The sequence below is a fragment of the Melitaea cinxia genome, chromosome 27, assembly GCF_905220565.1.
Source record: "Melitaea cinxia chromosome 27, ilMelCinx1.1, whole genome shotgun sequence".
In the NCBI taxonomy this organism is placed as follows: Eukaryota; Metazoa; Arthropoda; class Insecta; order Lepidoptera; family Nymphalidae; genus Melitaea; species Melitaea cinxia.
In genome coordinates, this window is record NC_059420.1 from 4,831,456 (window position 1) to 4,858,707 (window position 27,252).

The following is a 27,252-nucleotide window of genomic DNA, read 5'->3' on the forward strand; positions in this document are numbered from 1 at the left end:
CCTAATTTTGCAGCCCACAGATTCGACCACGAGCAGCTCTGTGGGCACCTCGGACTGTCCCCTTATGCCCTCGTCGACCTACTCGAGTATAAATCCTGCGTCGACTCCTTCGCCCGGCTGTCGAATTCGATTATCAAGGTCGTCAAGGACTTCAACGCTGGCCTATGAAGCCCAAGCTCTGGATATATGTAATTAGATCCTAATATTATACTTTTATACACTATTTTTATTAGTCTTAAGTCTTACTACTGGCCTATGAAGCCCTGTAAATATGTTATCAGCTTTTAATATTCAACTTTTATATACCTTTTTTTCTTAGTCTTAGTTTCATCAATTATTTTATACCAAACTACTTGTAACCTGTGTGATTGTGAAACACCCCGCTCTCGCTCCAGACTGAAAAAAAAAAGAAAAAACCATAAAACAAAACAAAAATATATACATATATACATATATATGGAAAAAAAAGACTACTTCTTACATGATAGATTTAAATGACTTATTTTATCGTAATCCGCACTTTGCATTGTATTTACTTATTACCTTCGCGTTTAAGCCATCTTTGTTTCCTTTAGTCTTAAGTTTTCACCCTTCATCATCATTCCAACGTCATGCGATATCATCGCATGATGACATCGTTGCGGAGGACACGGCTGCCAGGGATTACGCCATCGCCTGCCCTATGTTCTCCGCTGCACTCCATCCCCATCAACATCATTATCATCATTCATCAATCGTGTCGCTCGGCCGCGAAAGAGGGGTCAACTGTATCCAATCGCAGAAAACTCCTCTCTGCGGTCAACTTCACTTCATCAAGTCTCCACGGCGACCACATATTTATAATGAAACTTTTATTTTAAATTAGTATATAAAATCAAAAAAAATTTTCTTTTTACAAATTTATCTTCTCATCATCACTAGCCGGAGCGTCCCCTTTTCTACTCATCACCTTTGTACACTCATTTTTATATTTTCACCTCATTCTAAATAAAAACCCTACTTGTCGAGCAATTTATTAAAAAAAAAAAAAAAAAAAAACTGTAAGCAAGGTTCATTATTCCTCCGTACGAAACCTTAATAACTGATTCATGTTTTATTTTATTTTTCAAATTGTATTTTGTTAATACTAAGTAATAAATTAATAACTATAAAATTTTAATTATTATTTTACTATTTCTACTATATTATTTTATCAATGTAACTTATTAAATCCTAAATCTTTTGTAAAACGACTTGTTTTGCTTATTTAAAAAATGTTTTATTATAAATAAGTTAATAAATGTAATAATTATACTGTTACAAAATTAATTTGCAATATTTAACTATAACTTTTATGACTTCTGGACTAATAATTTTTCTATTTCGAAACTGCTTCATCCTAATTTAGAAAAAGCTCAGTCAAAAGGGGGAGGGGGGCTGTTATATCTCATTTTATAACGTAGTAAAAGCTTCATAAGCATTTATATTATACACAGTATTTTTCCTTCAGTTTAATAATTAGTTAGCAATTGCATTGTTTATTTTCTTTGTTAATATCATTTCATTTTAAAAGTAGCGCTATCTAATCACACGGTAGGTACATTTTAAAAATTGAAATACTATACGTTTTAATATCGGGTCACAAAATCGTATTCGCCAATAAAAACTAAGCTACCGAGTTGCGCCGGAGTCGACCAATGACGGCATTGCACTGAGCACGCGGATGGGCGAGACTCACCTGAAATCGTCGTCGTCCCGCGTCTCTGACTTTCAGTCTATCAGTAATACCATAACGGTACATTGATTAGCGCTAAAATGAGTCGACGGTACGAATATTCAAACGTGGAGTACTTGGCAATGGTACAGCTGTACGCTACTGCCAACTACAACTTGGAAGAGGCTCGACGTTTGTATTTCCAGGCGGAGCATTTAAATGCACTACGTGAAATTGAAAGCCCTCAAATTCCCTCCACACCTACCATCTTGGCTGCAACCCAACGTCTTCTCGAACACGGATAATTTCGTGCGCCTACTCATGCGCAAGGTCAAGGACGTTTAACCTTTAACTGACGTGGTATACGACTCACAGACGTAACTATTTTTATCATAACAATATTTTTCAAAATAAGCGACGCGCGGCGCTACGTTTCCCGCTACCTTCCTACCCCGCCGTCTTTTTGTCGCCAGTCGAGGCCGCGAGCGCGCCGAGTGTACAGGTGTTCACAAAGGAGCAATCGCCGTCTCACAGACGTAAGTACGGTGTTTATGTACAATTACTTAGCATGTCTCTTGGTCGTCACATCTGTGTTAACGTAGGTAATCACAGTGTCTCGTTGACGTCGTTTTTAAGTTTTATTCAATTTTGCAGAATGCCTAGAAATAGGAAATCTACACCAAGGACAATGCCACAAACGCCTAGGCTAGCTAGGAGTATGACAACGAAACGGAAAAAAACCGCAGTTATTGAAAGTTCTGTTTTTCCGTCGCCACGCAGACCTCGTATAAGTAACAGGCCTTTGAAAGACACAGAGATATACAAAAACCTCGTGTCTGAATGTGATGACAACTGCAGTAATTTTGACGACGACGAGGGCGATCCTGATTTTGTTCTGGAAAGCAATCACAACACGGAATCTGAACAATCCGAAGACGACGAGGGTCAAGCCGTGAATCACGATGTAAATGAGGGTCGCCAGGAAGAAATCAGGTAACTGTTTCGTTTGTGTGTATGTTTTGTGTTCATCAATCACATTATATACCTATTTAATATACAGGGTGTTTGGTGGGGTGTTGGACAAACGGTCAGGGGAGTAAGGGGGGGTCATTGCCAATATATCTGGTCACTTAACTTAGGTCATTGCCCTTTTATTTTTTTCATGCAGCATTTAATTGTTTTTTACAAAATCTCCAGAATTCATCATTCAAACTCACAAAAGACAAAAAAAAAATGTGTTACGGACCCAAATTATTTTTATTTCTTGTTTTGAATAAATTGCCAACATTTTGAAACCATGTAAGTGTAGCATGAAAAAATACGAAAATATGGGCCTTCAAAGTTTTTAAGAGTTGCAAAATTTTACCAAACTACAAACTTTAAAGTGATATAAAAAAAAACCATATACGATAGGGTTTTAACTGTTTTTTTTAAATTATCCTGCATTTATGCCCTTTCCAAAAATGTATCATTTGCTATCAAAAAAAAATTTTGTGTAGAGATATTTATCAAAACATAACGCGCGGTCAAAAATCGCTTACTTAAATAAACATAATTGGTAAGTAAAGTCATGTGTATTTAATAAAGAAAACTAAAAAGGTTTTTTGAATTGAGTTTATAAAAAAACAAGGGATTATTAAATTTCTCTGATGACGACCAAGCACCACTATCACGCTTGTAGGCAGGCCTCCTAGCATTGTTTGGCATTAATAAACAATAAATAAAAACAAAACAAAATTAAAAACAAGACTTATATTAACGTGCTCTCCGAGGCACGGTGGGGAGACCCACAAGGACTGCACAAACACCTAGACCACTAAAAATGTAATAACTATAAATGTTGATTATTCTTAAAATAAGGATGGTAGTTTTATTTTGTCTGTAATAAATTCACCTAAAAAATGTATCAATTAATTTGTAAAACCTTTACAGTACAGTATTGTTTAATTTATTTAATTTAATTTCAATTTAATTTTTTACGTCTATGAGACGGTACCGCGGCGTTAGAGTTTACATTTAGACCAGGTCGTCAGTCAAAGGTTAAATTATTATTCGCCGGAGTTTGAAGATGTTCTTGAATACTTCGAGCACGATCCCCGGCGGACAAGGATGGCAGCACGAGAATTCGATGTTAGCCAAAACTTCGTATGGAAGATATTACGTACACAATGATTACAACTGTATCATTTTCGTAAGGCTCACGTAATAAACAACACTGACGCACCGGCAAGAATTTTGAGGTTATGCTTGACTTGGCATCGCTTGACTTGTTTATACAACAAGAGGCGGCTATGTCAGCTATCAGGCTGAAACACTTGGGCTTGTGGTGCAACCAGGAGGGTCCACACAATAGACTTTGGAGCAACCTTGTGAGCTATGAGTCACTACTTGCTGCGCCGTGTGATAGGATTCCCAAACAACATATTTTCGAAAGAAAGTACCATATACAACCATTTGAGGCTGAAAGAGACCAATCCGGCATACGTGAGGTCCGCATTTACACAGATGGCTCCAAAATCGGGTCTGGCACCGGTGCCGGAGTGTACTCACAAGACCTCAATATCAATTTATCACTAACGTTGGGCCAACACAGCTCCATCTTTCAATGTGTGTTGCGATAACCCATGCAGCCACCGCCGTCCTGTCAAAAGGCATTAGGGATTGCAACATCCGTATTCTGTCCGACAGCATGGCCGTACATAAAGCTCTAGGGAGCAATTCGACCAACTCTAGTCTTATATACGAATGTCATCAAACCCTGGAAGTATTAGCCTCACATAATGAGGTAATCCTCCAGTGGATAAAAGGACATAGTGGATCGCACGGAAACGATGCTGCCGACGAGCTTGCAAGACAGAGGTCCAAAACAAAGGTTGCCGGCCCAACCATCCTACTGCCGCTACTATTTGGACAACTGCGCTCGTGGGTAAGGCAACGTATACGTGCAAAACACAATGCCCTTTGGGCAAACCAAACCGGCTGTAGACAGTCCAAATTGATACTCACGGAAGTATCACCGCATCTAGCGTGCCGACTGCTCAGTCTTAACCGCCTGGACATCAGAATAATTGTTGGCACGATTACCGGCCACATAGCACTTATTCACCACCTATTCATCATGAATGCAACAGACAGCCCTTTTTGCAGGGGCTGTCTGGCTGCTGAAAAAACAGCCGCCCACGTAATCCTGGAATGCGAGGGAGTGGCCGCACACCGGGCTACCATACTTAAGGAAATAAGGACGCTCCGAGAAGCCTGTGAACGCCCCAGGAGGCTTCTGTGCTTCTGAAAGGAGCTGGGCTGGCTGAACTAGTCAGCCCACTTTTCACGCATAATGGACCACCTTTGCGTCTAAATGCGGAAAACCGAGCCAATACAATACATACCGGCAAAAATCGCCTTTTGCCAGTAGTTGTTAAATAATACAAACGCCAACATGCTCTAGACAGCCGAGTCACTGTTTACTCGAGTGGGACTTATACAATGTGCACAATGAGCATTACTGGACTCTAATTAACCCCCACTTGATACGAGAAAACCATCACTAGGTTCGTTTCAGTGAGAACGTTTGGGCCGGTATTATTAACGACCAATTAATAGGCTCTATTTTTATTGAAGGTCATCTAATCGGCCACGTGTACTTAGAGATGTTAAGGACAGTAATATCTGAGTTAGTAGACGATGTTATCATCATCATCATTTCAGCCTATTGCAGTCCACTGCTGGACATACGCCTCCACAAGTTCGCACCAAATATGGCGCGTATGCGTTGGTGACCGCAGGGCTGGCTTTGTCGCACCTAAGACGTTGCTGCCCAACTTCGGCCTGTGTATTTCAAAGCCAACAGTTAGATGGTTATCCCGCCATCGGTCGGCTTTATAAGTTCCTATAAGTGGACGTCTGTGTCCAGCAGTGGACTGGGATAGGCTTAAGTGATGGTGATGATGAATAGTATTAATATTTACTGTAATTTGAAGTTTCGATATCAGTGCTAGACAGACTTCGGTACGTCTATCATGAGTTTCCAGAGATGATACACGTTAGCGAGTGTAGTAGAAAATTCGTATGAAAAGTTGAGCAGCGCCTCTACCGGATACTATCATTACTATCTTTGGTACCATAAGTTTTTTCAGGACAGTTAAGTTAACTACATTCGTAAATGTCATTCTAGAGCGCTGATATTTTCATACAATTCGCTACCATGAGTAACATATTTGACAGATGTCACCCTGTTTAACGTTACTATTATAGTTGCGTCACTCACTTCCACGGAAATGTTAGAAGCAGCTACGTTAGCAGACGAAAGACGGCAGCAAAAAGCCTTCCAAAGTGAAATGCGTTCCTTAGTTGGAAAACAACTTGAAAAAATTAGTGAAACCAAGTTCGTCAAGCTTTATCGCATATCAAAGCAAGCCTTTGTTGATTTATGTGAAATGTTGCGACAACATACAGATTTGGAGTCTACCCAACGAGTTTCATTGGAATCCAAAGTAAGTTTGCATTTCGGAATGCTTAGCCTTGTACAGTGTTCGTGTATTTCTCCCTATAAAACAACGAATTTTTCACAGGTCTTATGTGCATTACTGTTTTACGCCAATGGCGATTATCAATGCGTAGTGGGAGAAGCAAACCATTTTTCTCAAGAAGCAATGAGTGTATACATTAAAGAGGTTACCGAGGCATTAAATAACCAAAGTATTTTAAAATGTTACATTAAGTTTCCAGTAACTCAACAAGACAGGAATGTTATAAAACAAAGGTATTTTCCATACTTTAGTGAAATTTTCAAATGTTTCATTAGTTGCTAAATGAAGATTTTTTTTTCAGTTTTTACAATAAATATCAGATTCCTGGAGTAATAGGTTGTATTGATGGAAGTCACTTTAAAATTGTTAAGCCCAAAGCTGAAATTGAGCATCTATATTATTGCAGGAAACATTATCACTCTTTGAATGTACAGATAGTAAGTACTTAGCTGACAGAAAGCATAGTTATTATTTTGGATGTTACTTGTTCATTTGAAATGCAATAATGAGATCAATCACTCAACATATTTGTTTCTTTTGATAATATAAAATTTTAGGTGTGCGATATGAACTGTAAAATACTTGCTATCAATGCAAAGTTCGGTGGTGCTACCCATGATGCCTTCATTTGGGAAAATAGTGATATAAATGATTATATGAAATATTTATACCGGAGTAATGAATCTGTGTGGCTTTTGGGTATCTATTCTTTAATTATTCCTAATAGTCAACTACTGGTTTAGTAGTTTGTTATTCATAAATTATATTGGTAATAAGTGATTCTGGGTATCCTCAAAGACCTTGGATGATGACACCATATGCAGATGCAGCACAGGACTCAATTGAAGACATATATAATAAAAAACATTCCTGTGCCAGAGTAGTTATTGAAAACACGTTTGGAAGGTTAAAGAATCGTTGGAGATGTTTGAACAAGGACAGAGTATTGCATTATAAGCCAGAAGAATGTGCAAAAATTATTATTGCATGTTGTGTATTTGCATAATATTGCACTTCAATATCATGTTCCAGACCCAGCTGACATTTTCATTGATGTAAAGGTTCCAACAGGTCAGTTTATTTATTTCTGTACCTTGTCTCTTTGTTGTAATTATAATTTTAAATTAATATTAGTAATTAACAATAGAGGCTTTTTCATTTGAAAAATTGTATAGTAGTCAAAATGTGTCCCAATTAGTTTTAAAATTATTTTGCTTTATTGAAAACATGTTCACCACACTAACTTCTTGTTTCTAGTTAGTGAGCCTAGTTTCTAATATGAACACTGGCATTGTTAATAAAATATTTCGAATGTTCTTACATAGCCAATTATTTATTGATTCTTATTAATTCTGTTTGCTTACAGAGCGGCAAGATGTTTCTCAAGAAAGTGAAGCCAGTACAGATTTACTCTTAGGAAGAGCACTAAGAAGTCAACTAGCTAGAAGAGTTGCCGAGAGCCATTTAAATCAATAAATACTGAATAGAATAATTAATTCTTATTCTTTTAGTTCGAACAATTTCCCCCTTCAAAACAGAAACATTACACATTTTTTTAAAATATGTCAGAATCAGAAGTAAAATGCGTTGAAATGAAATAAAAACATTTATTTCGTCATAAGGTGATATACACACTTCACGTAAAAACACAAATAAAATTTAAAAAAAAACTAGACAATAATAAAAAAAGTTAAGGCAGCAAAAAATCAAACAATAAATTAAAAATGTATATCTTGACATTGGGTACACGACAAACTTAGGTAATATAGCCAGTGTTATGTGCAACCTTAACTTAAATCAAAATAATCAACATATTAAGTTAACTTAAATTTCTAATGTCTCGGTAGACATAACCTTCCTACTATGTCCTCGGCTTTATTCAATATTACAATAATTTTTAAAAGTTTTAAAAGAAACTATCAATTTATTACTCTTCATAATTACAATACAAATACAAAGAGTATTTGTATTGTAATACTATGTAATACTCTTTATTGTACACTAACAGAGAAAAAAATTTACATTGAAAGAAAAATATAAATGTGTAACAAAAGGCGGTCTTATCGCTAAAAGAGCGATCTCTTCCAGACAACCTCTAGCATGAAAAGAGAATTAGATGGCATGGAGGTGTACATACGTAGGGTAAGGATGCCAATTATGAGATACCATTTCTATTTTTGACTGTAAAAACAAAACTGTCACATTTGAAGCATTCTGAGATATAATTTTAGATAGGAAATTTACTGCCGCACTCAGAGACGTTTAATGATTACTTAAACGATTAATAAGTACAGATTTAAACTTTAAGTATTGCTGGACCCTTACTTAAATATTGTTAAATGGATATTTTGACGTTTCGAAAGTGAGGTTAGCTTGTTAACTTGTTATGTTATATGACAACAGTAGCCCGTGGTATATAATATTATAAATTAATCTAATTAATAAATAAATTATAAACAAGTGTGATGTTTGATCTAGAAGATTTTGTCGAGTTTGTAAATTATGCAAGAAGGTTCAGAGAAACAGGACCAAGACTGTATTTACGTGACTATTCAAATCCTTTTACTTAATACCCCACATCTGAATTTTATGCTCGGTATAGGTTTAGGTGCTGTGTGGCTACGGCACTAAAGAATTTAGCCACCCCCTCTCTTCCTGTGGGTGTCGTAAGAGGCGACTAAGGGATAACAAGGTTCCACAACCACCTTGGAACTTAAGAAGCCGACCGATGGCGGGATAACCATCCAACTGCTGGCTTTGAAATACACAGGCCGAAGACGGGCAGCAGCGTCTTCGGTGCGACAAAGCCAGTACTGCGGTCACCAACCCGCCTGCCCAGCGTGGTGACTATGGGCAAAACACATGAGTTAACGTTATATTTGGCGTAAACTTGTGGAGGCCTATGTCCAGCAGTGGACTGTATAGACTGTAATGATGATGATAATGATATAGGTTTACACCTCATACAGTAAAAAACATCATATTACCAATGTTGAAACCTGACCTGAGCAATCGTACGAAAAGAGGCCTGCCGTTTGCTCCTGAAATAATGATATTGTTAACATTGCGGACTTTTCAGGTAAATGATAATAGCTATTTAGTACTGGACCTACTCATAGACCTACTGGCATTTACTAAAAAGTAACCTATCATTACAGATACTGGAAGGTGATGTCATGGATATTTGCCAACAGTCTGTATCTAGGATTGTAGCCAAAGTGTCTACCTTATTGGCACAAAAAATGAAAGATTTTGTTAAGTTCCCTACAACCCAAAGTGATGTAAACAAAGTGAAACAAGCGTTTTATGATATTGCTGAATTTCCTGGAGTGATTGGTTGTATAGATTGTACACATATTAAAATAAGAAGTCCCGGTGGAATATCTTCGGAAGTGTATCGAAATAGAAAGGGGTGGTTTTCAATTAATGTTCAGGCAGTGACAGGCCCCAATTTAGAATTTTATGATGTTGTAGCTCGGTGGCCTGGTAGCACACATGACAGTTTTATTTATAATAGTAGCTCAATTAAACAGCGTCTTAATACAGGTGTATTGCAAGGATTATTACTCGGGGACAGCGGTTATGCCATAAGCAATGTGCTCCTTACACCATTTTTATCACCGAATTCCATCGGTCAAGAAAAGTACAACAAAAGCCATATTAAAACACGAAATACTGTCGAGAGAGCTTTTGGTGTTTGGAAGAGGAGGTTTCCATGTCTTCAAGTGGGCATGGGAATCAAACTAGAGACAGTTGTTGCTGTGATATGTGCATGTGCAACTTTACATAATATTTCAATAAAATTAGATGATGATTTATTAAATAATACTGATGACGATGACTATAACCTATTACCCAACATAACTAATGAGTCAAATATTCAAGAACATCCAAATAGCAATGGATTTTTATTTCGACAAGCTATAGTGGAAAGATGTTTTTATAATAGTTAAGTCACAATTGTTGAGGTTGAAAGGAGTGGTCTTTCTGAAAAACTATGTTGAAATGGGACGAAAATCAAATGGCCGGCTTAGAGTGGATGCGTAAATACAGGAAACGAAACCTCAACCTTAGTCTGCGAAAGCCAGAAAACACTAGCGCTACTCGATCGTTCGCATTTAATAAGACTGCAGTCCAAGAGTTCTATAATAGTTTGGCTGATGTGTTACAGCGACATAATTTTGCTGCCAACAGGATATTGAACTTTGACGAGTCCGGCGTGTCTACTGTTTTAGAAACTCCTAAAATTTTGGCTCCCAAATCACAGATACAAGTAGGACAAATCGCGTCAGCGGAAAGAGGCGAAATGCGAACATTAAGCGCTATTGTTTCTGCAAACGGAAATACTATCCCTTTGGAGCGCCCCCGGTTCATGATTTCCCGGAAAAGGTTTCATTATATTGGTACTAAGAGCAAAATCTCCGTCACCAATAAAAACGTAGGGTATGTCTAGATTTGAATCCGGGAGAGGTGATGACGCGGGAAGATTAAGAGCATTATTATTTATTTTTTGCCATAACTTCGAGTTCCTCAACACTCCACCATCGCTGATTCTGCCTTGACTTCCAATGTCGACAAAAATAAAACGATAGTCACTATCTACTAGTGCTATAAGCACAATGCTAAATGAGTTATTATAATTATAATATTCGGATCCCGTATGAGCTGGACATTGCAGAACCACATGCTTTCCATCAATTGCTCCAACACAGTGAGGAAATTTCTTTCGGAATCCTTTCTCGATTTCAATCCATTCCGTATGAGTACTCGGTAACTGGAACAAAAAAAAAACAAATGTAAAATTTGTACATTAATTAACAATAAATAAACATTTTTTTATCTTTGGACAAATATAAAATCTAACCTGAAATCAAAAAATATCAGTTATTTCTCTTAATAATACAATAAAATCGTTTTAGAGACATAGTTCACATATGGACGAAGAAATACAAGATGAAGGTGAAAGTAACACGTTGGCACCAGTGTCACCTATGAACCAAACTCAAAGGGAAACACCACGTCCTACTGTCAGGCGACGAGCTTGTCCTCCAGAGCTAGTAGAAGCGGAACGGCAAATGAAAGAGGCTTTTAGCACGTTGAATCGTATTACAAATAAAAAAGATGAAGAAGACGAATGCGACTATTTTGGAAAAATACTAGCAAAAAAATTAAAAAAACTGCCTGAAGGGGAACGTGAACTTTTCATGTACGAGATCGATGGAATGTTTATAAGACGTTGGAACTTTCTTAACAATGTTCCTAATTCGCCGTCCGGACATTATTATAGACAGGTGGTGGAAAGACCTACATCCCTCCAGATGAGGCATTGGACCGAGTAGCATCCATGCTAGGTGCATTATGTAGCGGGTTCACAGTGGAGTTCGGCGGTGATAGGGAGGAACTAGTTGCATCTGAAATACAAAATGTGGAAATTTTGGACGTTCAGCCTTTATTAGAACTTAACAAAGATGAGAATGAGGTGGCGGGTAGTAGTAATTTAGAGGCTGTTGGTCGTTTGAAGCATACTCTTAAAAAAATTGTTTTTAACACTCCTAAAAGTGGCCGTAAGTAACTCAATTTATGTTACTATAGAAAAAAAAAATAGGAAAATACTAACAAAAATATATAATGATTTGATTTCATATTTGTTACATGTTCATATTCATCAAAGATTTTTTTTATGAAAATATTCCTCTGTTAGACATAAAGACAGACACTATCAGCAATAAACGCTAAAACAGAACGTATGCAAAAAATTGCCTTTTGTATTGCACCTAAGATTTATATAAACATGATTATACCCTAGTCTTTATTAGAACTTGCTTTATTGAAGTAAGGTTAATTAACTTATTATATTTTAACACAGGTACCTGTATAATAAAGATAATACTTGTGACATATGGTAAAACTTTTTTTTTCAGAAATTAAATTAATTTATTAAATTAATTTGTAATAAAATATAAAAAAAAAATTAAATTAATAATTTGAATTGTAAGTGGTAACATTTAACATTTTAATGATTATTTACATGTAACATTTGTGTTCAATCAGACATAATGGTTTTTTGACAGTTTTGACATCCGTGTAGAGTGACGTGTTTTCGGCCGTTAACAAGATTAAAATTAAAAACTAATTAGAGGATGTAATTTAATATTAACAAAAGATGTATTGATTCTACTGCATGTGAGGTAAAGTTTAGATTACAATGATTATAGTTTTAAATCCGTAGTTAGTACAATGGTAGTATGTAGTTTTTGTTCTTGTGCAATGCAACGTGTTCGTTTAGGTCTCATATATAATTTGTTGTTGTAGACACGAGAATAGAAGAAATTTTGAGAACATGATGTAAATATAACAAGTAATGATTATAAAATAGAAATTGTAATGTAATAAAAAAAATATATTTTTAACTAGCTAATTTTGAATGACATATTTTTATAAGAAATGACTAATTTTTAAAACTTAACAATTGCAATGATTAATAATGAAAAATGATATATAACATTGAAGAAAAATACATGTGGGTGGAAAAAAATTAAAATAGGAAGAAAGAAATTATAAATTAAAAAAAATATATATGTAAAGGTAATATAAAATTCTGGTTGTGATCGTTGTATAGACATTGTCAGTCTTTGATAGTTTTGTGTGTACATATATGATTGATGTTTTAGATGCAGTTCCAATAGTCAAGTTCGGAGAATTTGATGCCTTGAAATTGTACAAACCAAAAAACTTAATAACTTTTTTTTTTTTTTTTTTTTTTTAAATATATAGACTAGCGCTTGACTGCGATCTCACCTGAAGTCAAGTGAAGATGCAGCCTAAGGTGGTGCGCGCTTGCCTAGAAGATGCCTATTCACTCTTGATTTAAAGATACCCAAGTTATAGTTCGTTGGAAAAACGGAAGCCGGAAGGGCATTCCAAATTTTTGCGGTGCGTATTAAGAACGAGGAAGCAAATCGTTTAGTGCGAGATCGTGGGATTTCAACCACATAGCGGTGCAGATTCATGCGATGCCTTGCGGTTCGGTGGTAGAAAGGTGATGGTGGAACCAAATTGTATAGTTCTAGAGCACACTCTCCGAAATACAACCTGTAAAATACCGACAAACAGGCAACCTTGCGCCGATGTTCGAGACTTTGAAGTCTAGAGCGAACCAGCGATTTGTCACCGATGAGTCTTCTGGCGCGTCGATCCACAGAATCCAAAGCAGCGAGCTGGTACTTGGCAGAGCCATCCCATAAGTGGCTGCAGTACTCCATACACGATCGAACTTGTGCTTGGTAGAGAGTAAGAAGCTGTTCCGGTGTGAAGTACTGCCTGACTTTATTGAGGATACCAAGTTTCTTACCAGCAATTTTTGCCTTGGATTCTATGCATTGTCCGAAGTTCATATTAGACGAAATATTTATGCCTAGAAGATCAATACTATCGGTGATCGGTACAGATACACCCCGGAAAGTCGGAGCCAATGGGAATGGACTCCGTTTAGCGGTGAAAAGACACGCTTGCGTTTTGGAAGCATTAAATTTGACTAGGTTGGCGTCACCCCAATCGGATACCTCTTTCAAAGCCAAATTCATGCGTTCAACCAGAGCCTCTCTATGCTCATGAATTTCAGCCCGACCAGCTCGGGGACCGGACACGTATCTCTCCGTAACAGTGCTGTCATCCGCGTATCCAAAGATACCGGGCCTGAGGAGGTCATTTATGTGAAGCAAGAAGAGGGTTGCAGAGAGAACTGATCCCTGAGGGACACCGGCATTAACCGCCATCAAGTCAGACGAGGAGCCATCTAAGACCACCCGGAATGATCGTCCACTCAGGAAGTCTGATATCCAGTCACACAAGCCCGGGGGTATTCCGTAAGCTGAAAGCTTGCTCAATAGGCTCTCATGCCAGACCCGGTCAAATGCCTTCGATACATCAAGTGAGACAGCTAGCGCTTCTCCGTGCTTGTCCAAGGCTTCGCCCCAGATGTGCGAGGCGTACACTAAAAGATCCCCCGTGGACCTGTTACGGCGGAAACCGTATTGCTGGTCCGACAGGAGGTCATTCAACTCAAGGTATGCTAGGAGCTTTTCATTCAGTATACGCTCCAAACTTTTACACAGTATGGAGGTGATCGCGATAGGTCTATAGTTAGCCGGGTCGGCACGACTACCTTTTTTAGGTACAGGTTGTACGTTGGCAATCTTCCATGCTTTAGGAACTTGAGCGGATTTTAGAGAGAGGCGGTACAAGCGCGTGAGAATAGGAGACAACTCAGGAGCACAGTGTTTAAGTACTCTTGCTGGTATCCCGTCAGGACCACTAGCCTTGTTCACGTCCAAGTTACGGAGTACTCTCAAAACCTCAGTTTGGCGAATGCGTAGTTCTGACATAACAGAGTCGCAAGGTGGATGTCTGGGCGGTGAGGCACTACCTGCATCAAGGAGCGAATTTTCCGCAAACAGATTCGCTAAAAGGTTAGCCTTGTCTGTCGCAGTAAAGGCCAGCGATCCATCTGGTTTAAGCAGAGGAGGCAGCGAGGGACGGCAGAAGCTCATTTCAACCGACTTAGAGAGTGACCAAAATGCTCTACTACCGCGCGGATGGGAAGCTAGTTGGGCTCCGATGTAACTTAAAATTGTGCATATTGTTACCTATCAAATTTAAATGTTTTAGTATAAATTTTCAAAATTCATATAATACCGCTTAAAACATAACTTAAAAATAATATATAATGTATTTGAATTTAGAATCTTACATTATGAAAGAACTTTAATAAGGAGATGTCTATTGACTGCTACATGTAAAGATACTGATGGTTTGGTTCTCTTTGTTTTGTTGTTGTACGAGCGGGGATGCGGGAAATAAGTCTGGAGTCCTTTGTTTTAAATATAATATATTATTATAATAATTGTCTTCGATCGGAGCACGCCGCGGCGTCTTCTCGCTCTGCGATCTTGAGTCACGACTTAAGTGTTGCGTCCTGCCGTCTTGGTTGTTCTCGGGCGACTGCGGAGATCCGCGGGGCGCGAGCGTCGCCGGCGCGGTTCCCCGCCCCGCATGACGTAAGCCGCACCGCGCAGGGCACTGCGCAGCGCGACGCGTGGAGCGCGCTGTGAGCTGTGACTAATGTGCACAGCTCGGTGCTAACATCCTGCCGCCTCCACAGCAGCAGCAGCAGCAGCAGCAGCGTTTGTAGTGGACTGGTCTGCTATAACAGGAAGCGGACACAGTTTGTTATAGGCTCGACGTATCGTGCCTGACGTAGTGAGTACGTCGGCGACCCGTGACACGCCGTCGGTACCAGGGTACAGGCGCGTTACTCGGCCCAGCACCCATCTAGTAGGAGGCGCCTGATCATCTTTGACCAGCACCATTTCTCCAAGACGCAGCTGCTCTCCTTGTCTGCGCCATTTTTGCCTTTTTTGGAGTTCTGCAATGTATTCTGATTTATAACGTTTCCAGAAGTGACCCTTCAGAGTTTGAATTCTCATGTAGCGAGATAATGAATGTATTCTTGCAGCGTCATCATCATTATTGACCTCAGACGAAGGAAGTAGTGGAGTTCGTCCAATTAGAAAGTGAGAGGGAATGATAGCGATTAGATCGGAAGGATCTGAAGACATTGGGGTGAGGGGCCTGGAATTTAAGATAGCCTCAATCTGTACGAGCACCGTGTTCATTTCCTCATATGTTAAATTAGCTAATGATAAAACCCGTTTTAAGTGGAATTTTACTGCCTTTACCGAACCTTCAGCAAGTCCGTTGAAATGAGGACTATAAGCCGGTGAAAATTTAAACTCGATTGCCATATCCGATACCCTATCACTGATTGTGTGTGAATTTTCTCTTAAAAATTTAGCTAATTCTTTGGATGCACCTACAAAACATCTACCATTATCAGAGTAGATGCTGGCTGGTTTCCCTCTGCGGGCTATGAATCTATGTAAAGCGGACAGAAAGGTTTCACTACTCAAATCAGTTACAAGTTCAATGTGCACTGCTTTAATGGCTAAACAGACAAATATGCATATGTATGACTTAATTAATTGGCTACCTCTGCCCTTACGATTCAATATCATGACTGGCCCTGCATAATCCACAGCCGTGTTTAAAAATGGATACTCAGAATGTATTCGTTGTGGTGGCAAATTCCCCATGATTGGTTGTATAGTTTTTCCTGAAAATCTACAACATTTAACACAATTATGTACAATCTTTCGCGCAAGATTCCTACCACCAACAACCCAAAATTTATGTCTTATAGTTGCTAATAATAATTGTGGGCCTGCATGCTTTAATAATATATGATAATGAATAAAGATAAGATTTGTAATGTGATGGGATGAGTGAAGTAATATGGGATGTTTTATGTCATAATCATAAAATGAATTTAATAATCTGCCTTCCAACACGTAATAAATCTTGTTTTATATTAAAAAATGGGCTTAAACTACTTAATGAATTCTTAATGGGTAACTGTTTACCATTTTTTAGTAAGTTATATTCTTTATGATACATTTCACGTTGTGCAAATCTACATAAAGATATTCATGCAGAATTTAATTCTTGTAATTTTAAATGACCAGACGCTTAGCAGACTTACGACGACAAATATTATGAATGAAACGATGAACATAAGCTATAACTCGCTGTAACTTATTAAAATTAGAAAATCTCTTTATAAAATTTGAATAATAAGTAAAGTAATCATTTCTTTCACTTACTATGTGACATTGTACTTTAAATTCGGGCAAGTCCTTGTCATTAATATGATTGGGTTGAACAGGCCACTCAGAACTTTCAAACCTGAGAAAGGGTGGACCTGACCACCATAAACTAGAATTATTTAATTGCTTAGCATCTGCCCCTCGTGAACCTACATCAGCTGGGTTCATAATGGTAGGCACATACCGCCACATTAACGGCTGAGTTCTATCAAGAATCTCCTGAATTCTGTTAAAGACAAATGGCTTAAGTAAATGATTATTTGGGGATTTTATCCATCCTAAAACAATAGTTGAATCACACCAATATGTATAGCTATTAATATGCAATCTAAGAGAAGAAACTACCTTTTCTGCTAGTCTAGCGGCAAGTAAAGCGCCACATAGTTCTAGCCGTGGTACTGTTGTTGGCTTTATAGGAGCCACACGACTCTTTGCTGTGACCAAGTGTACTGAAACATCATTGTTGACAGACACTGACTTAATATAGACACAAGCTGAATAAGCATGTATTGATGCATCACTAAATGTATGAAGCTCAATTTTTAAAGGGTTGGTACAAATAACATGTCTTGGAATTTTTATATTATTTAAATAAAGAAGTGAATCAATAAATTTATTCCAAATAATCTGAGTATCAGCAGGAACTACTTCATCCCATGTGATTTTAGATGACCATAATTTTTGTAAAATTAACTTTGCTGCAAGTAAACATGGATTAACTAAACCTAATGGGTCAAAAATTTGTGACACAATGGATAATATAATTCGTTTTGTAATTGGTGTACTTAACTTAATGTTTACAGCAAATAATAATTTATCTTCTTTACAAGACCATAGTAATCCTAATGTTTTTGAATATTCATTGTTACTCAAATTAAGTAAACCATCACTACTGTTTCCATCAATAACCTTGTCAAGAATTTGTGGTTGATTTGAATACCACTTTCGTAAATAAAATTGACACTTCTTTAACTGACTAATGACACCCTTACAAATCTCCACTAATTCAGCCTCAGTGGACCCCCCAGTGATTAAATCGTCGACGTAAAAGTCGTGCTGAATTACTTCAGAAACAACCTTACTAGAACATTCCAATCCTAACTGTTTTAAACATCTAGTCGCAAGATAAGGGGCTGACGCTGTTCCATATGTGACAGTTTTAAGTTTGTATACTTTGAGTTCTTCATGAGGCTCACATCTTCATAAAACCTGCTGCAATGAACATTGATTTTCGGTAACCTTTATAGCTCTATACATTTTTTCAACGTCCGCAGTCGCGACAAACTTGTGTTGACGCATTCTAATGAGAATACTAATCACCAGGCCTAGCATGCGCGCCACGACAAAATTTTGTCTACCCCTTTTCTCGTATTATCTCTCTATGTCTACAGTAGCTAACATGCGTGCACGCGATACTCTTCTCGTTACGTCAAGAAGAGATAATCATTAAATTTTAGTGATCTGTGATATCTATCTCTACGGAAGCTAACATGACATCGTAATTTTGTCGAATTTTGTCGTTTTAGGAAGAGAAACTTCTCGTCTTCAATATTATCGACGAGAAAGACGATAAATAAAAAATAAATAAAACCGGGTGCCTATTTTTTGTATACCATGGCGTTTCCCTATTATAATTATATAATTTCGGTATACGAAGAGCGGGAAATGCGAAAAGTCGAGTGAAGTGTGCCATATAATGACACAAAAATCGTATCTGCGCCCTGTTGCTTCTTATTCTAAATAATAATAATAATAATACTTTATTTCAGACCAAAGTATAAGTCCATATTGGGTTAGTACAACAAGACAAGACAACATTCAGAATAAAAAACAAAACAAAATTATATTAAAAAAATCAATAAGTAAAAATAAAATTAAATAGAATAAAAGTAAAATCAATAATCAAAAAAAAAAAATTCAAAAATTCAAAAAATTTAAAAAAAAAAAAAAAAAAAAACAATGCGTGATAGAATTACAATTATCTAATGTGCGACAAGATATAAAGCACAACACGAGCATATTGTTTTACATATATAATTAAATTCATTTACTTACGAAGTTTTATTTTCCATATTAATTATAAATTACCCTCAGACATAAAAAATATTGAGTCATTCAATCTATTTAAAAAGCGACTGTATAATTATATTGTTACAAAAATATCTGTTTAAGTATGTACATATGTAGAATGGAATATATAATATGTAGTTAGTTTCAAGTCGTGGTGTTGTTGATTCGGGGTATCTGGTTGGGTTGTGTTCAGTGATTTATTTGTGTATTATTTTTACAATTGAAAAATGTAAGTACGACAACGAATGTTCTGTTAATTGTTTTGTTTATGTTTTAAATTATGTTCTCATGTAAGTGATATTATTTGTCTTTATGAGAATAAATAATCTTTAAACCTATATTAGATTTTTTAAATTAGATATACACTTTTTATCTTAGCCAAAAGGCCGAGAACATTGTTAAATAAAACATGTGTCACTCGTTTGAAATTGGTCAATAACCTTGTAAATTCAACTTTACGACATAAGAAATAAGAATGATATTCAGTTGTGATTATGGTTGATAATGTTTCTCTACTCGACAAGGCGAAGTCTTCGGAAGAGAATTTTGTCTCTCGTAGTGCGCATGTTAGGGTAATCGAGAAAATACTCGATGTAGACATTATCTCTCTCTCTCGTCAAGAGATATCTCGTTGTATGCATGCTAGGCCGGCAGGTCATCCTGCACATTCGGACCAACCATCTGAATATTATTGAATGATATACCTGTTGTCGTGACCGCAGAGGCATCGAAAACAACACGTAATTTAGTCGACAAACTAGTCTCGCGAAAAACCCCATGGTGTGGCAATATGTAATGAGGTGTGTCATTTTTAGGGCTATTGTTTTCACTCATGTGACCTAAAGCAATGTATTCATTCATAAAGTTACAATATTGTTCTTTGAATAATGGATCTCTATGAAATCTGCGTTCTAAAGACAAAAATCTAGTGAGAGCTTGTTCATAAGAACCACCTAATTTATTAGGATTTTCCTTTAATGGAATAGTAACGACAAAACGTCCATTGGATTCACGAGTAGTATTTTCTATAAAGCTCTGCTCGCAGTCCTGCTCCTCCTTTGACATTGGTTCACGTGGAGGAATTGTTTCTAACTCAAAAAATTTTGTTAATTGATTTTGGAGTTGAGTATCATGCGAAGTTATAGTGTGATTGCAGTGGACTGTATTTATGCTATGTGGAGTTTGTATTAAACCTGAAATCAACCAACCTAACTTTGTTTTACTTAATGTGGGCTTGTTTTTGCCCAAGAATATCTTATTAGAGCAAAGCACTTGCCAAAAGATGTCTGCTCCGAGCAACATATCTACTTTAGCAGGAGCATAATATGTTGGATCCGCAAGTGTAATGTCTTGTGGAATATTTAGTAATGTATGATTGATACTAGTGGTCGGTAGTATTTGTGTGATGTTTGGAATTATAAAGCAATTAATATTTCTTTTATATTTGCTTGTGCGTGATGATATAACGACATCACAACACCTAGTCAAGCGTGAGCTCTGTGAATTTAACCCTTCAACTAATGACGATGTTGAGGTAATAGGTAACTTAAGTTTAGTACATAGTTCCTCGGTCATGAAACTTGATGTACTACCGTTATCTAATAATGCACGTATAATGTGTTTATTGCCAGTAACATCTTCCACTTGGATTAGTGCTGTTGACAAAAGTACAAAGGATTTAACATTTTGTACAGCTGATAAAGCCACCTGATTTTTTTTATTATTAATGTTTGTGTTCTCCATTTCTGATAATGTAGCCAATGGAGCACAGAATGTAATGTTACTGCTGGAAGCAGTTTGATCCTCACTAAAGGATGAGGAACTATTAATGCATTTATGTAACAAGCTATTTAAAGACTTTTTACAAAATCGACACACTCTTAATCTACAACTGTTAGAAGTGTGACCTTGACATAAACAATTTAAGCATAATTTGAGTGCTTTGGCTTTCTCTAATCGTGCCTCTATAGAGAAAGACTTGAATTTGGAACAATTATAAATAGCATGATTATTTTGACATAACGGACAAGTAAATGATTTACCAGAATGAGAGTTTACTACCAAAGACTTATAACGATTATTTGAAGCTTCACCTTGTTTGTATTTGGTATTAGTTGTTTCTAATGTTTCTAACAAATCTGAGCGATGCCTTAAGAACTCATTGAAATTGTCAAGTGAAGGTAATTCTTTAAATTTACAACGGTGTGTCTCCCACTCACGATTAGTTACTGAATCTAATTTATTTGAAATAATATGTATAATGAGCATGTCCCAGTGTTCAGTCTGTAGACCCAATGAATTTAAAGCTCTTAAGTTTTTATTCACCATGTCAATAAGATGACGTAAAGACTTAGCAGATTCCTTAATCAATGGTTCGATATTAAATAACGCCTGAATATGATTATTAACTAACAGTCTTTTATTACTAAAACGATCACAAAGTAAATCCCATGCTACTTCATAATTATCAGATGAAAACTCAAGAGAACGTATAATCACAGCGGCACTATCTTTTAATGCTGCTCTCAAATAATGAAATTTGTTAATTTTAGGCATAGATTTGTCATTATGTATGAGTGAACAAAATGTGTCATGAAATTCCAGCCAGTCACGATATTGCCCCGTAAATGTGGGTAAATGAATTGTAGGTAATTTTAAATGAGAGGCCGATTCGTGTGCCCTACAAGAACCTGTGACTGAGTTGAAGCAGTCCCCGGTGCCCGCAGAGTTGTCACCACGTACCAGCAATTCTTTAGCAAGCGCGATAGAGCCGAAGTATTGAGCCTCGTACAATTCACGCTCACCAAACTGATCCTCTGGAATGTCACAATTAACTTCTATTTCAGACTGAACGTTATCAAATTCTACATAAAGTTCTAGAATTTTATCTAATCTAACAGTGAGCTCATTATGTTGAATCGTGCTTAATTTCTTTAAATTCTCTAATCCGCTTAAATAGTTTTTAAATTGAGTCAACTTGGCTTTAAAGGAAGCCCTTTTTTAATAAGGATCTTAATATCCATTTGTAACTAATAATAAACTTATAATAATGCAAAAAAAGCGACAATAATGTAGGTTATAAATTATGTTAGTATTAAGCAAAGGTATGCTTAACAAAATGGCGCCCGTGTCAGCGAATAGATACCTAATTAATTAAATAAATTATAAATACACACAGAATCAGCAACAATTTGGTTAACGGTATAAAAGCAAATGTGCAATACTTAAATTAGCTGAAGATTTGCAAAAGCGTGTGCAGGCAACTTAAAACAAGCACGTGCACGTTGTAAGCGACACGCGGTAGCTTAAGCCGAGCCGAGCGCTAGCGAGCCACCGCCGCGCCACGCCCGACCGCGTGGTTTTTATCTAAGAAAAAGATGAATTTGATGTTAAATTAATACTATGAACACTGCACTTGCACAAAATGGCTGTTTAAATTCTTTTATGAATCTGAGAATAGGTACCTAAATGATCGGGACAAGTAATTATTACACGTAGATACGTTAATGTACACGTATATCATGTTTATAATGTTATAAGAATAATGTAATAATGAAAAAATAATATTGTTTTAAAAATAAATTATAAATCACGCATGGATGCGTGTATGCATGGACATATAAAGATCCAGAAGTTGATGGAATAGGAATAAAATTGGAACGAACTCACAATAACGCTACTCCTTCAGGTCTACGCTAATTCCCTGATGTGACTGTGGTGTAGGTGTGGTCGTCTTCCTAGTTCCTTTCTTCGTGGAATTTTCCAGACACGTGGCCGCGATCCTTTTTCGTTTCTATCTTCAATTTCATCCGGCTCGAAGGACCAGAAATGTACGAGCGGGGATGCGGGAAATAAGTCTGGAGTCCTTTGTTTTAAATATAATATATTATTATAATAATTGTCTTCGATCGGAGCACGCCGCGGCGTCTTCTCGCTCTGCGATCTTGAGTCACGACTTAAGTGTTGCGTCCTGCCGTCTTGGTTGTTCTCGGGCGACTGCGGAGATCCGCGGGGCGCGAGCGTCGCCGGCGCGGTTCCTCGCCCCGCATGACGTAAGCCGCACCGCGCAGGGCACTGCGCAGCGCGACGCGTGGAGCGCGCTGTGAGCTGTGACTAATGTGCACAGCTCGGCGCTAACAGTTGTTGTATGGATTAATTAGTTGTACAGCTTTCTTCAATGTTTGTATGTATTGTAGATGCCTGATGATGGTCCAATAAAGGATCGAAACGTCGCACTAATTTGCAATTAGTGGTTTGATTGGCACCTTATGTCCACTTTCCTGCGAACCGTCAAAGAATAATTGTACTATATTTTTGGCTTCGGTATCGATTGTAGATCACACCCCAAGTATTCTTTTAAAAAAATATTCAATGTACAGTTTTGACTTTCCTACCATTTTATTATATGTATAGATTAGCGGTCCGCTAAGGTTTTTTACTAACTACTAATTTGTAGTGAAAACACAACACTAAATTCCATGAACTTTGAACTGAACTCTTTTTGACTTTGGTATTAATGTGAATGAATGTTTATAAATGAAATAAACTGATATAAACTACTTTTTATTCAAAAATTTAAACCGTAAAATAATTATTAATTAGTTCACGTCGTGCTAGATGATTCTGCTGACCATTGGGTCCTTCAGCACCGTCATCATAAACCGATTCAGGTGGCACCTCAACTTCAGGTTCAACATCACTGATGTTACGAGGGTGCGTTTTTAAGTTCGCGGAATGAGAGGGTTGGAGGGGGGTAATTAGGTTCATTAGGATCGTAACGTGTTTAGTGACTCATAATTAGTATAAATACGAGATTTCATTGTTATTAGATTTTCATTGTTATAGATTAGTCTTTGAGCTATCGCCAACCGCGCAACATAATCAGAAGTGAAAAGTGAAATATGGAAAAAATCGAATATCGTGCCGTTATAAAGTTGCTTACCAAGTAAGGAAAATCAGTTGCGACCATAATGGATGAGATGTCATCGGTTTACGGTGACTCTTGTCTAGGAAAACCCATGGTGTAAAAGTGACACAGTTTGTTTAAAAAAGGAAGGGAATCCCTTGAAGACGACCCGAGGCCGGGCAGGAGCATCGAGATGACCACGCCAGAACTTATCCAAAAAGTCGAAAAACTTACGTACTCAACGATGCTCGACTAAAGAAGAAACAACTCGCAAAAATGATTGGCGTATCCGATACAACCAGTTTTAAAATCCTGCACGATCATCTTGGCATGACTAAGGTCAGCGCAAGATGGGTACCGAGAATGCTCACACCGCCGCAAAAACAACAACGCGTAGAGTGTTCACATGCATTTTTGGACCTCTGCAATGAAGACAAGGATGGTGTATTGAGTCGAATTGTTACTGAAGACGAAACTTGGGTTCATCATTATGAACCTGAAACAAGACTCTATGCAGTGGCATAAAAAGGGCACATCACCCCCCAAGAAGTTTAAGGTGTTACAGTCAGCTGGGAAACTCATGGCAACGGTCTTTTGGGACTCAGAAGGAATATTATTGATCGATTATAAAGATAAAGGTGTTTCTATAACCGGAGAATACTACGTTTCAATATTGGAGCGATTAAAAGAAGCCATTAAACAGAAAAGACGGGGAAAATTGACGAAAGGTGTATTGCTTTTGCACGACAATGCGCCCGTCCACAAGAGCCGCGTTGCGTTGGCTGCTCTGCTTAAAGTGGGCTTCGATATTTTGAACCACCCACCCTACAGCCCAGACCTGGCCCCGAGTGATCATTACCTCTTTCCAAAAATGAAAAAAAAGCTGCGGGTTAAAAAATTTACCACCGATGACGAAGTTAAGGAGGCAGTTTCGGCGTATTTTGAGGACAATGACAAAACATTTTTTTTATGAGGGTATAAACAAATTAATAGAAAGATAATTTGTTTTTTTTTTATTTCAATCCCTTATCCTTCATTCCGCTCAAGTCTGGCATTATTTTTATTAATAACTCGTTTACTAACGTTTTATTTAATCTGTATCTGAGTATAAATTCTTTTTCAGAAAGGAGACTCATATAATTAATCCGCTTGAGCTTGGTATCCATAAATTCTCTGAAAATAAAAACAACAACGTAATTGTTATTATTACAATAATAACGTATTTAAGCAGTGTTGGGTGTAATTAATTACATTGTAATTAGGGAAGTTTTTCTTAAATAAATGAATAAAATCGCATAGTCATTGTATATTCAACTAAAAAATAAAATTGCAAGTAACTCATACCTTAATATCTAAGATTTTATTTTTGTGTTACCCACATTAGGAATTCTAAACATTTTTGAATATCATATCAAAAATTGACCGCTCCAGCGGGGTTCGAACCCGCGTCTCCGACGTACCGTACCCCGTACCCGACACGGTACGTCGGAGACGCGGGTTCGAACCCCGCTGGAGCGGTCAATTTTTGATATGATATTCAAAAATGTTTAGAACTCATACCTTGTTCTATTACGGTGTATAGATGTTATCCACCATCGCCTTCTTCTCCAACGCTTTTTAACTTTACAAGTGTGATATACGTTAACAAAATCCATATACACAAAGACGCATAACGTCGCGGCACTTGTCAGTTCGAGCACGTCCATTATGCACGCGACACAGAGATAACTGAACAAAGGCGAGAGTGAAGATGGATACAACCTCGTGTTGTCTCGCCTCACTTGACTTCGTCAAACCTCACCTCGCCTAACTTTGACGAGAGTGTAGAGCTAGAGTCAAAGATTACAAAGAAAATAACCAAATTCTCCACCTATTACCACAAAAAGCAGACTGACTTTTAGTGCAAAAATCGATGATTTTACGAAATCGGCTATACGGAGAAAGATACATTCGTTTTTTATTAAAGGTGAAGTGCCCACTTTGAATAAAGTATTAAATGAGATAAATGAAGACGACACTACCTAATTTTAAAAGAAAAACATTGTATAAAATATTGAAGTATTTAAAATTTAAATACGTTAACACTAGAAGTGCGGACGTCCCAAATTTGACCCATTTCGATGTTCTTCTAGTTTTAATTAATAATTTACTATGCGTATAATCGTAACTTTTTGTGACTTTTCATGAAATAAGATGATTGTTATTTATACAGGACTTCAACCACGTAAATGTAATGTAAATATTTTTTTATCCTATTTTACCTCTAAGCGCGATTGTGACAATTTTGACCCAGTCATGGATGTCAGACTTTATATTTCTTATAAGTTAAACGAAAAAAATCAACAATGATTGGTTAGTGTGTAGGTACTTATGCGTTGTACTTTACCGGCGAAGCGGTGAGGGGGTGTAAGGAGGGGTGCGGTGTGGCACTGGCATCGCTTCATTACTTAGTAAGCGGGCAGCAGTGACGAGAGCGCAACGTATGTTTTGTTTCTATCACATCGCATTTACGTAACTATTATTTTTGCTCATTATGGCTAAAAGTGTTCTAAGACCAGCGGAAATCACGCAACTACTTCAAGATATCGACGGAGACAACTCGGAAGGCGAACCGTTGCATTCATCCGATGAAGAGTGGCAACAATTACCTACAAATAGCGACTTATCGTCATCCGAATCCGATTATGAAAATTATATGAATCAAGTTCAAGATCGGCCAGGTAAATAATGTTATTCTCAATAATATATATATACTAGCTATATATATATAGTATATACTAGCCGACTCGTGCCCACTTCGTTGGCCGTTAATTATATTTTTGTGATGCAAATACACGGTAAAATTTTCATCACGTTCGCATTTCTCCGACTTGATTTACATATACTATTATTTTTCGTAGATTTTTTTTTGTTCTATTACATTGAAATATAGCCTTTGGTACTTCTAAATAGTGAAGCTTTCTGTTAGTGAAAGAATTTTCATGATCGGATTAGTATTTGCGAAGATTACTTCGTACAAACACAGTACAACTTCGTACAGTTAGAAACTTACCTCTTTATAATATAGAAGATATATATAATTATCAGCGTTGTACTGTTGTATTTTTTTTTTTTTTTTTTGTTTATTTATTATTGATTTTCGTAATAGCTAATTTGTCGAATTAGTGATAAATTATTTTTTAGGTGAAGAAATTATGATTGTAACTTCTGGCACTGAGAATACAGCTAGGCAATGCAGAGGGCGTGGAAGAATCATAAATCGTGGTGGATCACGCAGTCGAGGACGAGGCCGAGGCCGGAGTCAGCCATTACTTCGTTTACATGATACATACAATT

At 37.2% G+C, this 27,252-nt stretch overlaps 1 long non-coding RNA gene and 2 pseudogenes across 1 annotated transcript; 2 read left to right on the forward strand and 1 right to left on the reverse strand.

The window, feature by feature from the left end:
- The first annotated feature begins 5,967 nt into the window (after window positions 1–5,967).
- On the forward strand, window positions 5,968–7,695 carry LOC123666883 (annotated as a pseudogene).
- A 989-nt stretch (window positions 7,696–8,684) lies between these two features.
- Window positions 8,685–10,172, forward strand: LOC123666884 (annotated as a pseudogene).
- A 4,752-nt stretch (window positions 10,173–14,924) lies between these two features.
- Window positions 14,925–23,179, reverse strand: LOC123666813. The gene is made up of 2 exons (XR_006745352.1): window positions 23,149–23,179; window positions 14,925–15,036 (listed from the first exon to the last, which is right to left on the reverse strand). It is a non-coding gene; the product is annotated as an uncharacterized LOC123666813 (long non-coding RNA).
- Between the last annotated feature and the right edge of the window lie 4,073 nt (window positions 23,180–27,252).